Source organism: Aptenodytes patagonicus, chromosome 1 (assembly GCF_965638725.1).
Source record: "Aptenodytes patagonicus chromosome 1, bAptPat1.pri.cur, whole genome shotgun sequence".
In the NCBI taxonomy this organism is placed as follows: Eukaryota; Metazoa; Chordata; class Aves; order Sphenisciformes; family Spheniscidae; genus Aptenodytes; species Aptenodytes patagonicus.
Window position 1 is genome coordinate 225,765,075 of NC_134949.1, and position 15,052 is coordinate 225,780,126.

At 49.8% G+C, this 15,052-nt stretch overlaps 1 protein-coding gene across 3 annotated transcripts in view; it reads right to left on the reverse strand.

The window, feature by feature from the left end:
- GDPD5 (glycerophosphodiester phosphodiesterase domain containing 5) overlaps positions 1-14,448 on the reverse strand; it is a 188,674-nt gene extending 174,226 nt beyond the window's left edge. For all 3 annotated transcript variants that reach the window (XM_076328500.1, XM_076328501.1, XM_076328496.1), the window contains exon 1: positions 14,269-14,448. The gene's annotated coding sequence lies outside the window, so the exon portion shown is untranslated. The remainder of the gene's footprint in view (positions 1-14,268) is intronic.
- Between the last annotated feature and the right edge of the window lie 604 nt (positions 14,449-15,052).

A 15,052-nucleotide genomic window follows, 5' to 3' on the forward strand; every position in this document is an offset into this window, starting at 1 on the left:
ATATGTCTTGACTTCCCAAAAGGCAAACCTCAGAGAAAGAGGTGGTTCACACCAGGTCCTCTTGGTGCCTCTCCCATCCCAAGGTATGTCCAGGCTTGGTTGCGAGTGTACTGGAAAGCAGACACCTGACTCCTCACATTAAACCATTCATTTCTGACACCATCAGACATGTCTGCAGAGCAGGTGTGTCAGAAGCACAGTTAGCCAAAGACCAGCACCCAAGGAAGTCGGATTCATGGGAATATACCTCAAGGAAGGAAAAATCTACATATCTGCCTGCCTTTCTACAGCATCCAAGTCTTCACATCCACATCCCGCCCCACTGAGGCAGTGCCACGTCCTTTATTTTGTGGTCACAGGACTAGGAAAGACACTTATCTCCTTGACCAAAACCACTGAGGCTGCCTGCATAAAGCAGACGGATGAGCCCCCCAATCATCACCCAACACCCCAGACACCCTTCCTTCAGAGTCATCATCAGAGCATCAACCCAAGACTTCATGGCTACCTTGCAGTATCTGAGGACCAATAACCAACAGCTCAAGCGTTTCTTAAATTAAAAGACAGGGTAAAAAGCTCTGTCCTTCAGTGTTCCCAGGGTGAAACAGGAGGTAGACGGCACAAGCAAGAACTAAGCCCCCTTCTCTCAAGATGATAATTTTCAGATGTCTTCATCTTGATGGAGAGGAAGGACCCAGAGTTCACCAGTTCCTGCAAGCAAACATCTGTTGCATGGCCAAGGGAGGAGAAAGATTTCCACTTGGGACTTCAGGCTGCCCACAGCATCGCTGAGGTGAACCACTGTGGGACAGGCTCCCAGGTAGAAGCGAGACCTCAGACCCACCAGACAGTATCCCTGAAGCTGTAGCAGATGCACCCAGCTGTGGACCGACCAACCAACGTTTCTGCTTTCTCCTTCACTGCTCACTGATGATGCACCGTGCATCCACTCAAGCTCTCCTGGTTAGGCATGGAAGAGGCCCACCAGCCCCCAAGAGCCCAGGGACAACCAGTCACTCCCTGCTGCCATTTACTCTGGGGGGCCCATGCAAGCAGAGGTGACCGCATCACAGTCGGAGAGCATCTAACAGGGACACAGGCTGACATGGGACACCAGCCACCTGCACACAAGGGGTGAAGTTCTGCTTCCTATGATCCCGTGAGGCTCAAAGCAAACGCTTGCCCTAAACCCCAGCATGACTCGAGCTGCACAGGAGAAAGGTCTAGCTTTCCGGAGGGAAATCAGGGAAATCAAGGCCAAGCCATTTTTGTGGGGTGGTGCATTCAGGCAAGCCCTGCTCATCCTTCTAGCCAAACTTGCGTGCTCTGCAAAGTAACTTCCAGGAAGAGAAGAGAAAAAAGAAAACAAACAAAAACCAAACCAAAAAAAACCCCAAACAACAACAACAGAGTTTCTTAAACATAGGCACTTTCTGCCTGAGCTGAAGTGTGACAGGACACAACTGAAGCACTCCGGGAGCAAAACACATCAGCTTGAGCAGACCTCAAGCACCCAAGCGCTCCAGGATGGCCACAGCATACAGGTCTTCACTAAGCCTATGCCACCATGACACCAAGATCTTTCAGCATTTTATAGTTCTTCTACGACAGCAAGAGAAGTGGCAAATCCTACTTTGTCCGTCATTTACAACATGAAAAAAAAGTTAGAAGATCAAACTCTGTAGCTGGTTTCAACTCTAGAACAAGAAAATTATTTAAATACAGCCCTCGCGTTTCATGGCAAGGAGAGGATTTATTACTACTGGGACACAAGACTTCCCCCACAGGCAGGTAGCTGCTGCCTTCCCAAGTTCCCAAATCTCTCACCTGGCAACGAGCCCTGGAGGGAATCCAGACACCTCAGCATTCCCTATATATCCACTCACCAAACAGCCACAGCACAATTTATTTCAAAGCTCAGCCACTTGCAGCTATATTTATTTTTTTAATACCAGCTACGTTGCCTCAGCCCAATGCTTTTTCTGACAGCTCTGCCATTTAGCACGCATTAAACCTGATGGTGCATGAGACATAACAGGGTTTTACTCGCACCCCTGTCCAAGAGCTGGCTCAGTAGAGCTGACAGCCACAAGTGTTTTAGGCAATAATTATCTCATACCTCTCCTTCCAAAAAAAGCCAGCCTTTTGGAATGAAACATATGGGATCCATCATCAAAAATGGCCAGTTTGGGAGTAGAACATCTCATCAGCTTCAGGCAATGCTGAAACACAGCAACAAGTTTTAGGGCAGCCAGGCAAAAAGCAGCCAGCGGAAGACAACAGTGGCTGAGCTGAGACATGTACAAGGGGGAATGTGAAGTCCCAGCTTCTCGACCAAGCACCGGGGCACTCCCACGAAACGACAACACTCAGACAAGAGCTTTCCTCTCCACCAGATGCTCCTCCTGGGACTCCAGAAGCCTTTGTAAATAATTATGGAGTCTAATAAAGGGTTGGAAAAAGAAGCCACATGAGCAAATCAATTGGGCTGAGGTCCAGATTTGATTCCAGATCCCAAAAGGTTAGAGGTGAGATGGCACATATGTAACATGATTTAAGCTGTGCTTGCTGCCTCCTCCTACCACCACGCGCTCATTTTCTCTTCCTCTTAGATGTAACCCCAGGCTCCACCACGGTTGTATTTCACTTCCAACTTGAAGCAGAAAACTTCTTCTAAAGTATGAAATGGGTCAGGGATCCAGTTAGCAGCTCTCAAGGTAAAAAGAGGATTTGAAATCACTGCAGCCACATTCCCTTGATGCAAAAGGCTGGTTTGCATTTTCTGACTGCGGTATTTAGACAAGAGAAATTTCAGAGGAGACACTGCCATAAGCATAAGGTGTTTGAGGTATAATAAGTACCAATAGATGCTCTTTTTCCCACTTTACAACATTTTGAGTCAATTCAGATATAATGATTAGTGTACCAATTCTAGTAGAAATCAGGTGGCTTTGCTACGTGAGGTACCGGAATTGGATAGCCCCAGGAACTCACTTTTCCACTTACTTTAAATTCTGGCTTTTTTGGATTAAGTTACTATCACAAAGCCAAGTTAGAAACATTGGATGCTGTGTTAAATCCCATTAGCTGATCACATGGCTGAGCAGCGGCAAGTATTTACTGAAAAAGTGAACCCGACTGCCCAATTTGGGAACCAGACGGTCACGCTGACCTTGCGCGCAGCAGCATGTAACAGCAACGAGCGTTTGCTCCCACTTTTGTCGAAAGCCATCTCTTTCAACAGCTCAGACTATCTGCAGCACAGCCAGGGCTGATGGTCCTTGGACCAACCCTGGCTCGGCCAGCTGAACCCTGGAGCGTGGATTTGCAGAAGGCAGGCGTATTTCTGCCACCATACTGTAGCAAGCATCACTCTTGCCAAGTCCCAGCTCCCTCCCTCCTCCATCTCCTGCCATGCCACCAGTTGGTTCGAACCAGCCTTCTTCATGCACCATCTATGCTGCCCTTCCGGAGAACCCTTTCCAGCACGTCAGTACAACAGAAAAGGAAATAAAGTAATTCTAAAACTGGGATAAAAATGAAGCCTTCAAAAAGGGACAAGCCACACACAGCAACAAACAGGACTGATTTGTCCTGTGTCCACAACAGAGGGGACACTGCACGCAAGAGGACACCAACCGAGAAGGGCCAACAGCAGGTGAACCTCAGGTTTGACTCTCCTTTCCCATGAGTTTCTGTACATTGGCGGCATTGCTGGCAGGAGTCATGAAAAACAACAGGGAAGCAAACAAGGAAAGTACCTTCCCACCACGGCTCCACTTCCTAGTAGGAGCAGCCAAAGAAACAGGTTCCCTTTCCAGGTCCTTGACTTGTTCTTGGCTGCCCAGTTTCAACCTCCAGGCTCCATCCCTCCTGGGGAACGAGCTTTTGCAGAGGCTGGAAATGAACTTTTTCATTTCCTCATCCCAAAACGGAAAAGGAAATTTCTAAGCAGTCGTTCTGATCACGTCACTCTCTGATAAAGCAGGTATCACCACGTCTCCCTCCTGGAGAGTTTAGCATAAGAGAATAAACCCTATTCTTGTTTTTAGAGAGAAGCTGTGGGCACCTACCCACTGGAGGAGGCTCTGGGTTGCAGATCCCAAGAGGATGGAGATATCTGCATAAACATGGAGTCAGCTGCCCAAGTCTGAGAAGAACAAGACATGCCCGTGCTCAGACTGCAGCAGCCTCTCCGCTCATCTCAGTGCATTCAGGCAACACATGGGAGCTCCTTGGAATTACGCACTTCCAAATCAAGGTGGGAGAAAGTGATTCCTGGCCCAGGTCTACATCACAGTACCCTCTACCAGCTTCAACCCATGTTTTTGCCATCTTTGCAGAGGCCTTGATGCTCTTTCAGGGCACTGACAAGTTGGGAGAACTGTCCTCCCTGCACTAGTGTTCGATAGTTGCACAAAAGCACCAGGACCTCTTTCTCCAAGCAAAGAGCAGCCTGGCTAGATGCAAGAAGGTGGATCCCTCAGTTTAATTCAGTCCACATTAAGACCAGCTACCACCTTCATTAAGCATCAGCCAGCTCATTACAATGCACAAACATACAGCACAGTAATCAACCGGCTGCATTGAAGATGCACGCTCGACCAGTTTACAAGCCTCGTTCCCCAAATTGTCCACTTTTTATTAAAAAAAAAAAAAGGACATTCAAGACGGACTTACAGAGTAGCGGTACTTCTAGCACGATTCCTCGCTGAACGTTTCCATACTGCTAAAGGACCCAAAACACCCACATCTCTCAAGTCTTGCTGATTGTTAAAGTTTTAATAGTGCTGATAAGCTCTCAGCTGGAACAGCTCTTGTGCACAGTAAGTTTTATCTGCCACAGAGCCTCTCTTATCACTATTGCAAATATCAGCAGAGAGGGAGAAGCACGTAATGCCTGGGAAGGGAAGGTGCAGAAATACGAGTGGACATGTCGTCTTTTGACTCCGTCTGCCCAAGCTCGTGACCTCAGGGGCTCCCTGCTCCTCACCCCACGTACACTCAAAAGCTCCACGGCCCCCAGCCAGGACAGCCCTACATCCAGCCCACAAATTGCTCAAGGAGACGAGCGGAGCAGAGTCCAGACCTTAAGCCAGCGGTCCAGATATGTCCCCCCAGGGAACATGCAGCTGAGCTTAAAAGTTCAGGAAAATAGGGAAAAAGCCAGTATTTTCCCTGAGCTGAGGGGAGGGGGAAGAAGCCAAGAGAGCGTAAGTGATGGTCTCATGGGTCCAATACAGCACTCTACAACCAGACTATTACCCCAAAAACTTGGGATTTAAGGACTCTCACAATAGAAGGGTTTTATCATTATAAGCTGACACTTTTAGAAATACAGAGGACCCCCCGCCAGCTTAAGCTTATTCTGCTCTTAGAAGTGGATCTGTAACTGTTCACTACAGGACACCTCTAAGAAAGTCTGGACATCAGGTTACAGCTTCACAATAAACTCACCGGCTTCGTTCCTGCTAACTAATCACATTCCCACTGTAAACAGCGGCGTTTAGCACATCAAGACGACAAAAACCACGAGGGATTTTCAGCCCAGCAGGAACCTTTGCCTTCAGGTCAGGGGCTCAAATCCAGCCTTGCTATTAACCAGCCGACCTCTCTCCCCACACCTCTCACCCCCTACTAGAAGGGCCCATCCACCAGCCAAGGCATTTATCACCCCTCTCCAGGCGACACTGGGGCAGGTCACCAGCATCATTAAGGCTTCCCAGTATGTCAGTATTCAGCCAAGCATGGTTTGTGATCAGCGTGCACCAAAGCTTTCCCAGCCTGGCAGATGGACTGCAGCAGGCAAGCTGCTTGCATCACCTCCACGGAGGTGACCCCCAACAAACAGCATTTCCAATCTGCAGCAACTGTTGGCGGAGCTAGAGTTGCATTACAGACCCAGTGCAGAAGCAGCACAACAGAGAAGGCTTTGAAGGCTGGAAACCCAAAACTGAATGAATCAACCTTGCATTCAAGATCAACAGCTTGCACCCCATGTCTTTCTTTCGGGGGAGACAGATAGGTATGTTCAGATTTGATCTAGGTAGGCATATTGTCCCAAGAGCTCTGACAGCTCCTAGCTAAAGGCCATGTATTTTAATCTCCCCTGGAGAGACAAAAAGCACAATAAAAGGCTCCCACTTCCCCCAGCTGCTGGCAGGGTGCTCTGTCTTTTGTTGGGATCCACTTCGTTAGTCCGTGTGGGGTCAGTCACCGGTACCCATTGAGCCGTGGCAGGTGGTCGTGTGAACGCCTGCCATGTTTTTCACGCCTTAAAAATAGACTATTTAACAGCTTCTTTGTGATCTCCTTCACCGCCCAGGGAAAGATATCAGCCAGTGCCACCCCCCAAGCAAGCGCCAAGCATGTCCCCAAGTGCCACAGGTGCCAGCAAGCATGATGGCTTCGCAGGACTCTGGGGTACGGCAAGGACAGCACTGCACCCAGGTTCCCCACGCTGGTTACCTCCACCCTGGTGGCACTGCCCACCTTCTCCCCACCACCCTCAGTCTTCAACAGGGAGAACAGTTTTCCAGGCTACATCGAGTTAATGGAGCTGCGTTACCAGATACGTCCACCTCGCTTCAGACAACGCTTACAGCCTCCAGCTTGCTTCAGTTAAAGACTTTTGCCTTAAATGAAGCAGAAGAAAAAGGTTGGTAGATGCTAAATCCTAGTCACCGAATGCAAGGTGCTCTGGGTGGACTATTCATTTTTTTTTTTTTTTTTTTTAAAAGGCTCCCAAGTTGTATGTGTTGGCCCTGTTGACAGCATCTAGGAAGCTGAACAGGTTCCTGCCTCCACCACGGCCCCTGCGACAGCAGGGGAGGTGCCCGCCCTCCTCAGAGGGGTTTGTCGGGAATGGTTTGCACCAAAGGCACAAAGACCCTCTTGCATCCAGAGACTCCTTTCCAGCTCCAGAGGTCTAGCAAACCGCGGAGCAAGTTCTGAGCTCCTCGTTATCCATGTTACTCCTCGTACCCCAAGCTCAGGACCGGAGCCAAAACCACAGCACGCTGCAGGGCTGATACTCGCCCGGGTACAAATGCAAGGATGGACGCTTCCTCGGGCGCTGGCCTTCAGCCGCACCGCTCCTGCCCGTGTTTTCAGGGACAGCGGTTCTACCGCTGTAATCCCACAAGCGGCTTTATTTTTCTTGGCAAAGCAAAACTGTATAAGGAGAACCCGCACAGTTTGTGTTTCAGGAACACGCGTCTTACGCAGTGGCGTGACCTTGCGAGGCACAAAGACTTGCCTGACAGCGTAAGAGACACCAGAGCACACTTACTCCCATCGCATTAATATTTTAACATATACAGCTGTCTTACCCACAAGTACACTGCATTCCTTTAATGTACAGCTCTCCAAGAGCAAGAGCCTGGAGATCCAAACACAAAAACATCTTTACGCAAAGGAGACAGATTAGGAAACACTTGTGATAAGGGAAAGTATCTCCAGGCGGGCTGTCAACCTTGCACTTTAAATTAGGCTTTTAATGAGGACTGCAAGCACTCTGCATTTCAGTGATTAACTCAGAGCTAAATAGGAGTTTAGCTGCTCGGTTTTAACACAGATTCTGCCTCCAGGTTTCAGGCAGGAGCAGAAACAAGGAGGAGAAGACAAGCACAACCGCGAGAAGCTTGCAAGCTGTCAGACACCAGCAACTTTTGAAGCTAAGGCCAAAGCCCAAGCAGGGGGGTAACCCACCCCTAAAATAAGAGCCACCCGCCACTATATATTTACAGAGCGTCAAATGCAACGTAGGAAGTGGTTCAGGAGCTCATAGGACCCAGCTCATGAGCACAGGGAAAAACAAGACAGTAATATATATATTTTTGGCAGGCATTTTGATATTTGTGTAAAAGCTGGAAAACAGGGCTTACAAGTTCCGCGTACTAAGTGCAGAGCAATCCTTTATGATAAACACAATTTGCATGTGAACAGGAACGCATCTAAAAATAGATGTTTTGAGAAGCCATAGGTCTCGCCTTACCTCTTGGCTTGACGAATTCCAGGGCTCCTAACAAGCCCAAAATCATCCACAGATTACAAGGACTGTTCAGCCATTATTACCATGCAGATCTCGAAGCGCAAACAGCCAGCTCACGGCCACGGATGGAGAAATCACAACCTGAAAAATCACAGCCTGAAAAGCTTGAGAGAAATGGAGCACATCACGCAGCTGGAGTTCTGCCTGGACACCCAGACCAGGACACAAGCGCTGCCTGTTTGCTGGATTTCAAACTGCAGTAGGTTTGACTGACGGTTTAAAGTCTCGTCGACAAGATGCACGAATAATTAGCAGGTAGATTGACACCAAAATTCCCACAATACCTGCAAACATAATCACTGCTGTATCAGGCGACTGCCTACAAAACATCACCGACCTGACAGCCTCAAGAACCTTCTTTATGGGGCTTCTTCATACAAGAAAGTACTTGGGTAAGGAAAAGGCACGCTAGTTTTGAACATACACTTCTTACTTTCTCCAAAACAGCCTTTTTTGTCTCCAAGAAGGGTCAGAGGATCGGATGGCTCCTTCCTACATCAACAGCTGAGACATGCAGGAAATATTTTAATCCCAAGGAAAGCATTAATTGCCTCTTGGCAAAAAAAAAAAAAAACCCAAACAAGCAAAACACCACAAACCCAAAAAACACACACACATCCCCCAAAATCCACCCAAATATCACCGAGTGACTTCACCACCATGGTAAATCCCTGTAAACAAGCCTAAGCCCTCTCTCTCTCTCTCCCCCCCATCTCAGAGACAGGGTTTGGGCACCAGCAGCACCTCCAGTTAGCATGACCTGGGAAGCCCCCAGCCCCACCTTGCCCCTTGGCAGCATGATGGAAAAGCGCTGGGCACAGCAAGGGGACCGGAGGCGCGGCCCTGAATATATCCCAACTTTACCACCACCCTCCAAGGTTTTGCTCAGAAGAGAGCTCTGCAGTCAGCACACGGGTTTCAGGCGGGGTCACACACAAGGGACACCTTGGGAGGGCCAAGCCTGCCCCTTAACACCAGGTTTCTGCCCTCGTGGCAAGGTCCTAGGAAATTCAGCAGGACAGCAAGCCTAGACACCCGCCTCAAATCCTCTCCAAGCTCTTAAGCGACCTGCTCCAGGATTAGACCTACTTCCCGACAACCTCGTGGAGCACTCGGTGCGTCACCCTCCCCACCCCACGACCTTCGGGTACCAAGTCCCAACCGCTAGCCAGGGGGCTGTAGCCATCTCCAAGTCTGAAGGTTTAATACATTTGATTTGTTTTGCTGCAATTCTGCAGCAGGCAACCGGACCGTTCACTTGATTTTAGACTCAGGCAATTTGATTTATGATTAGGTGACTGTCAACTCAAGAGATTCATCAATACGAGATAAGTGACCCAACATATAATTTATTAGAGTGGCTAAGAAGAACACTTGGCCATTGAAGGGTACAGCCAGTCCATTACATCTTTTTTAATGCTACACCCAAAATACCTATTAAAGGAAACTCTGGTCTTCACCTCGTGCTATTTAAGTCAGATGCAAGATGCTTTCCCTGAGCAACCTGTGCAAATGTGAGCCTGAAACTCGGCGCAGCCAAAAACAGCGGATGACCAGAGTATTTCTGTACTGTGCATCCAACCTCAGGCTGGGGGAGGGAGAAGTTTCGTTTCAGCTCACCAAGGCGGGAAGGGAAGGAAAATGCAGGGACCAGACATTTATACAGAGACTGTACAAGTTACAGCAGAGTTCAAAGAGAGTTTTAAGAGAAATGGCAGGATTTAAAAAAAAAAAAAAATTTAAAAATTAAAGGCAAGCTTGCTTTAAGGGGAAAAATGCAAGATAAAAGCTGCTTTAGCACAGTGCCACATGGTGAATCAGAAAGTGAAACAGAGCCTTTTGAGCATTCCCAGACAAGAAGAACATAAACTTACAGTCCATCACCTCCGAGTCCTCCGGGATCCAGCAACCCGGACCCCAAGCACCAGGCGAAGCCTCGCAGAAAGCCCAGCTCCCGAGCAGCCCGAGCGGAGGACGCGGTGGTTAGAGAGCAGGGGGATTCTATTTTGTCATGACTAAGGAATTACATTAAAACCAGTACGAGCTATTTCCAAGGAAGAAATTAGTCGCCAGCGGGACTCGGCACAGATGTGGGAGCCCAGTGATGGAGCTGGTGCCCAGATTTGTGCATCACCCCAGGCGAGGTGCTGTTTGCCTCCCTCCTATCACCATCCCACCCTTCATCCAGCAGGGGGGAAAAAAAAAAAAAATGCCAGCCCACTTCAGCAATACCTGTTGCAAAAAAAATACCAGTGCAAAAAAGTATTCACAAAAGAAACATTTTTCCTCAAGCCGATCCTGCCCATAGACCGGGCGGGCAAAAGACAGAGCTTAATCACAACGTGTAATGGATTCAGTATGTGAAAACACGCGATGCATCGAGATAGGCATGAGCACGGAAAAATTTCCAGTTGCCACCCAAGAAGGTCCTTGTTTGAATACCCTTCAGGGGAACACTCTGTACCTTGAAACCGCTCCTTGGCAGAAGTCTTATACAAATATTTAATTACATATAAAAATAAGGCTTTTTTTTTTTTTTTTTTCAGGTTATTGAGCAATGACAGGCTATTTAACCAAATATTCAGGCAGTTGTCCTGCCAGTATCTGCGGGTATTTTTGGAGGAAGTGGGGAGAACACAGTGGTTCGCTAAAGAGGAAAAAGCAGCAAAGCCGAACACCAGCGTGCAGATTTTTTTGTTGTTTTTTGAAAGTCAAGACATGCGTTAAACTAGCTGTATCTAATCGCTGTTTACAGAGGGGCTGGCAGGCAAAAGCAACTGCTATATACAGTCTTTTAAATCCCTTTTCCCAGCATCACGCTTAGAATATTCCTACAAAGGTCTGTTAAACGCCGGCAGCGTACTCAGCGTCAGGGAAAGCCAGCAGGGAGCCGAGCTGGAAGGGGAATATTTCGCTTGGGGAAGAAGGGAGGGGGAAATGAGGTACCTGGGTCCCATCCACACACTGGATATTGCACCCCTGCAAGACCCTCCCGGACCCCTGCGCGGGCAAAGGCTGTCATCTCCATGCGTATTTTAGCACGGTTAAGGAAACGGCTCGTTGGTGTGACACTGCCCTCTCCTGAGCAGAAGGAACTGCTCAGCTTCACGCCCAGCTCAGTACAATGATCTTGGGGAGCAAGAGCCCTGAGCAAGCACCCCGCTACGAGGGGAGAAGCCGAGACACCACTCACCCCGCAACAGCTGGCGCCAGCAAAGCCCAAAGCAGCTACAGCCTCCTCACGCCAACAGCACTTGCTGTTTTTCTGCACGAGGGTGAACTACCACCATTTGGTCTCCTTGAAGCGTAATTATCAGCTGCTGCAGCCTAACGAAGCCTCTTTATGGCCACAGCCAAGTGGCTGCCAGGTGGATCCCATCACTTCATCTCAGTATCGGCAAGAAGGTGCAAAGCATCTCATTAAAGGGCTTTTGGACAGGAGCACAGCCTCTCCGGATGCATCTTCTCAAGAAAAAGGAGTTTCAAACCAGCACCGCAGCCTCCGGGGAAAGCATGTTCCTACACCTCACATTTGTAGGAAAGCTGCTCTCAGGAGGAGCCCTAAGTGCCCATCCATGTCCAACCCCAACGCTCTTAATGTTAGCGATAACCACACCTTCACGCACAAGCCCGGAGCTATACGGCAGCGATGCCATGAGTATTTCAAAGGTGCAACCATACCCTTTTATCTTCACCCTCGGGAAGACTTACAAAGCAAGTTAAAGGACAATATTCCCCGCAGGTGTGTCTGTTAAAAGGGGACCCAGATTTACCTTCCACCACCTGTGAGCATCAAAGTGCCTCTAAGCAAACAACAGGGTGAATGAGCCATCTGCTACCGGCATCTTGACTTCAACCTACGAGACCGTTTCCAACCGTGAGTTACTGTAACCCACAAGTTAAAAAAAAAAAACAACAACAAAACCCTAAATATACTGATTTTGGCATTGAGCAGTGTGAAACACTACGGCAATTTTAATGCAGTTACTTGAGATCAAATACGCATGGCAGTTTATGGATAAAAGCGCAACAAATAGCCCCTGGCCCTCGCAGCTGGTTTAGTATCTCATTATAATCTTCCTGGTTCATAAAAGCAATTTGGTGCCTTGCAAAAACTAAACCCTTTATCGTTAATTCCAAGCCAGCAGTTTCTGAATCTACAACCCGACACCAAATAAATTGATCGAACCAGAACTCATCTTCTTTGCGCTGCTCGTTGTCGACGCGCAAGACACACATCAGTCATGCTTCGCCTTCAAGTACAGAATTCATCGCAGGGAAGAGCGTAACGCGCAGAACATGCTTATTTAACAGAAAAAGTACAGCTTGACAGAGACACCCACTCTAAAATTAACTCTGCCTCAAAGCGGAGCTTGTGTTTGCCACTGAAGAAGCACCTTCTAAATCACAGAGAAATATTCTGCAGCTAAATATTGCTGGGATATCGGCGTGAAGATGCTTCAAGTCTTGACGGAGGAAAATATGCTAAAATAGCAGGCTTTAAGGATTCAGAATGCCTCACTGCTCAGGTGGATAAAGGCTGTATAATGTATTAATGGACCACTTTCCATGGCAATCTGATGACTAGTGAACACAGACGTGCCGGACAAAATGCAAGGCAGGAAATCCATTTACTTCAGCTTTTCCCCAGCCACACCTGCCAAGTGCAAGCTAGGAATTTATAAGAAGGAAGGAAGGTAGAAGGCATTTATCCTGCATCGCTGCGTGAGCCAAACCCAAAAAAGCTCTTTAAGAATAAGCACCGGCCTAACTTTTGCTCGCTAATAAGCAACAGTCTAAATTTCCTGGCAGCTGGGAGCACCCCGAGGAGAATACAGCATCCGAACGGCATAGTCGGGTTTAACGTTCTCCGTGCACGGCGTAAGTTTCTAACGGAGAAAAACCTGTACGGGCTTACTGAGCGAGCACTCGTTTTCCTTCATACAGGGACAAAGAGCCAGCAAAGAGAACCATAATTTATTTTTTAATTTCACATGCAGCATGGTCATGACTATTCCGATCATCTATCTGTAATCCCTTTCCAGCCCCAAAATAACCCTTAAGCCAACACAATTACAAGTAATAATAGTGGTTGTACTGACCCACCCCTAAAAACCCAAAGCATGGCGAGTTTGACAAAGCCATTTTTTTTTTTCTGGCTGAAGAATCCCCATTTCCATCTCGCCAGGGGTGAAATTTCACAGCTTCAACATCAGGAATTGCTACAACAGACCTTTTCCAGAGGAAAGCTCACATTTCGACTGCAACTCCTCAACGCCCAGTTTTCTAGGCGGTGAATATACAGGACTTGGGAGAGAGCTTCAATAAAACACCAATGAGATTATTTTTTCCCTCTTTTTCCTGAATTACTCCTTTTGCCGAGCCAAGCATCAAGACAAAATAATACCCTCTATGTTCACCCTTTTTCACTCTCTCTGCTCAGTGCTGGCAAGACATTTGGGGTCCTTAACACGGGGCTTTGCTCCGGGGGGACGTCCCCAAGAGCCGTCCAGGACATCCCTATCGCATCCTCAGAGGGTGGCAGGAGAGCTTGGGTGCTCCTCCAGCCGGGCAAGCAGCAATAAATCCCTCTTGGGATTTTGCTGCCTCAGGATTTTACGGCACCGGACAACCCCAGTGTAAAGCCCTGGGGCCGCGGGACACTGCAGATGCCATTATTTTGAGAGCGGTGTATAAAAATGAAGCGTTACCTGTAAAACAAGTATGGCCTAAAGGAGAAAAGGGGGTGGCCAGATCCACGCCCTGGCAACTGGGGGCTGGGGGGGCTGGGGGGGGGGAGGTCCTGGAGACCCGAGGGGATACCCCGGGACCTCTCCCCAGGTGGGTGCCCATGCATGACCCCCACCACATGGTAGCACCCCCTCACCTCCCAACTTTGCATGGGATGCTCCCGGCCAGGCAAGCCACCGGGGGGGGGGGGGGCATACACTGTTTTGGGGGGCACGGGGGGCAAAGAAACACCTTTTGGGGTAAGGAAACACCTTTTGGGGAAAGAAACACCTTTCTGGATGACAGAGCACCTTTTGGGGGTCAAACCCGGCGTATCTGTCACACACCCAATATACCCTCCCGCCCCGGCTCAGCATCCTCCCCCCCCCCCCCCGGGGGGAACCCTGCACCCCCCTCGCCGGGCAGGCGGGGGGGATGCAAAAGGCCACCCCCTTCCTCCCAGTCCAACCAGTCCAACCCTTTACCTGCCGCCGCTGGGAGATCCTCCAGCTCGCCAAGCCCCGAGGGAGGGGGACCCCTGCCCCGCCGAGCGATGCTCCCCCCCGGCAGCGAGGCCGGCGGGGGGAGACGTCCCCCGGGCAGAGGGTGGGATGAGGGCAGCGAAGGGCCGGGAGAGAGGGAAGGAAGGAGGGAGAGAGGGAGGGAGGGAGGGAGGGAGGTGGCACCACCGCGTCCCCGTCCCCGCAGCCCGGCGCGGCTCGGCTCGGCTCCGCCGCCCGCTCCCGGGAGCGGGGCGGGGGCTGGGGCGGGCGGCTCCGCCCCGGACAGCAGCAGCAACGGCAGGAGGAGGAAGAAGAAGAGGAGGAGGAGGAGGCAAGCTGCAGCCAAAGGCTTGCAGCCCCTCTTTTTTGAGGTGTCCCCGCGGGGATGCGCCCGGCTGCGAGCAAACCCCTCCGCGGCGGGGTGCCCCATGGGTTCCCCCCCTGCCGAGGGAAAGGTTGGGGGCACCCCTGCCAAGGGAAAAGCCTTGCCCACCCCATGGTGCTGCCCCAAACCTCGACCCCGGGAGTCCCGAGGGGCTGTGAAAGCCGTGGGGTCCTTGGCGCTATGCCATGGGGTTTGGAAATGCTGCGCCCCAAAAGGGCAGCGAACGCCCGGCTTCGTCACACATCTTCATCACACATCTTCATCACACATCACCTCCGTCTTCCTCCTCTGAACCGGGATGTCTGGAAATCGTCCACCCCGGGGAGCAACACGTACATACGCACGCACACACACACGGGGTGTAGCCAAAATAAAAAGCTA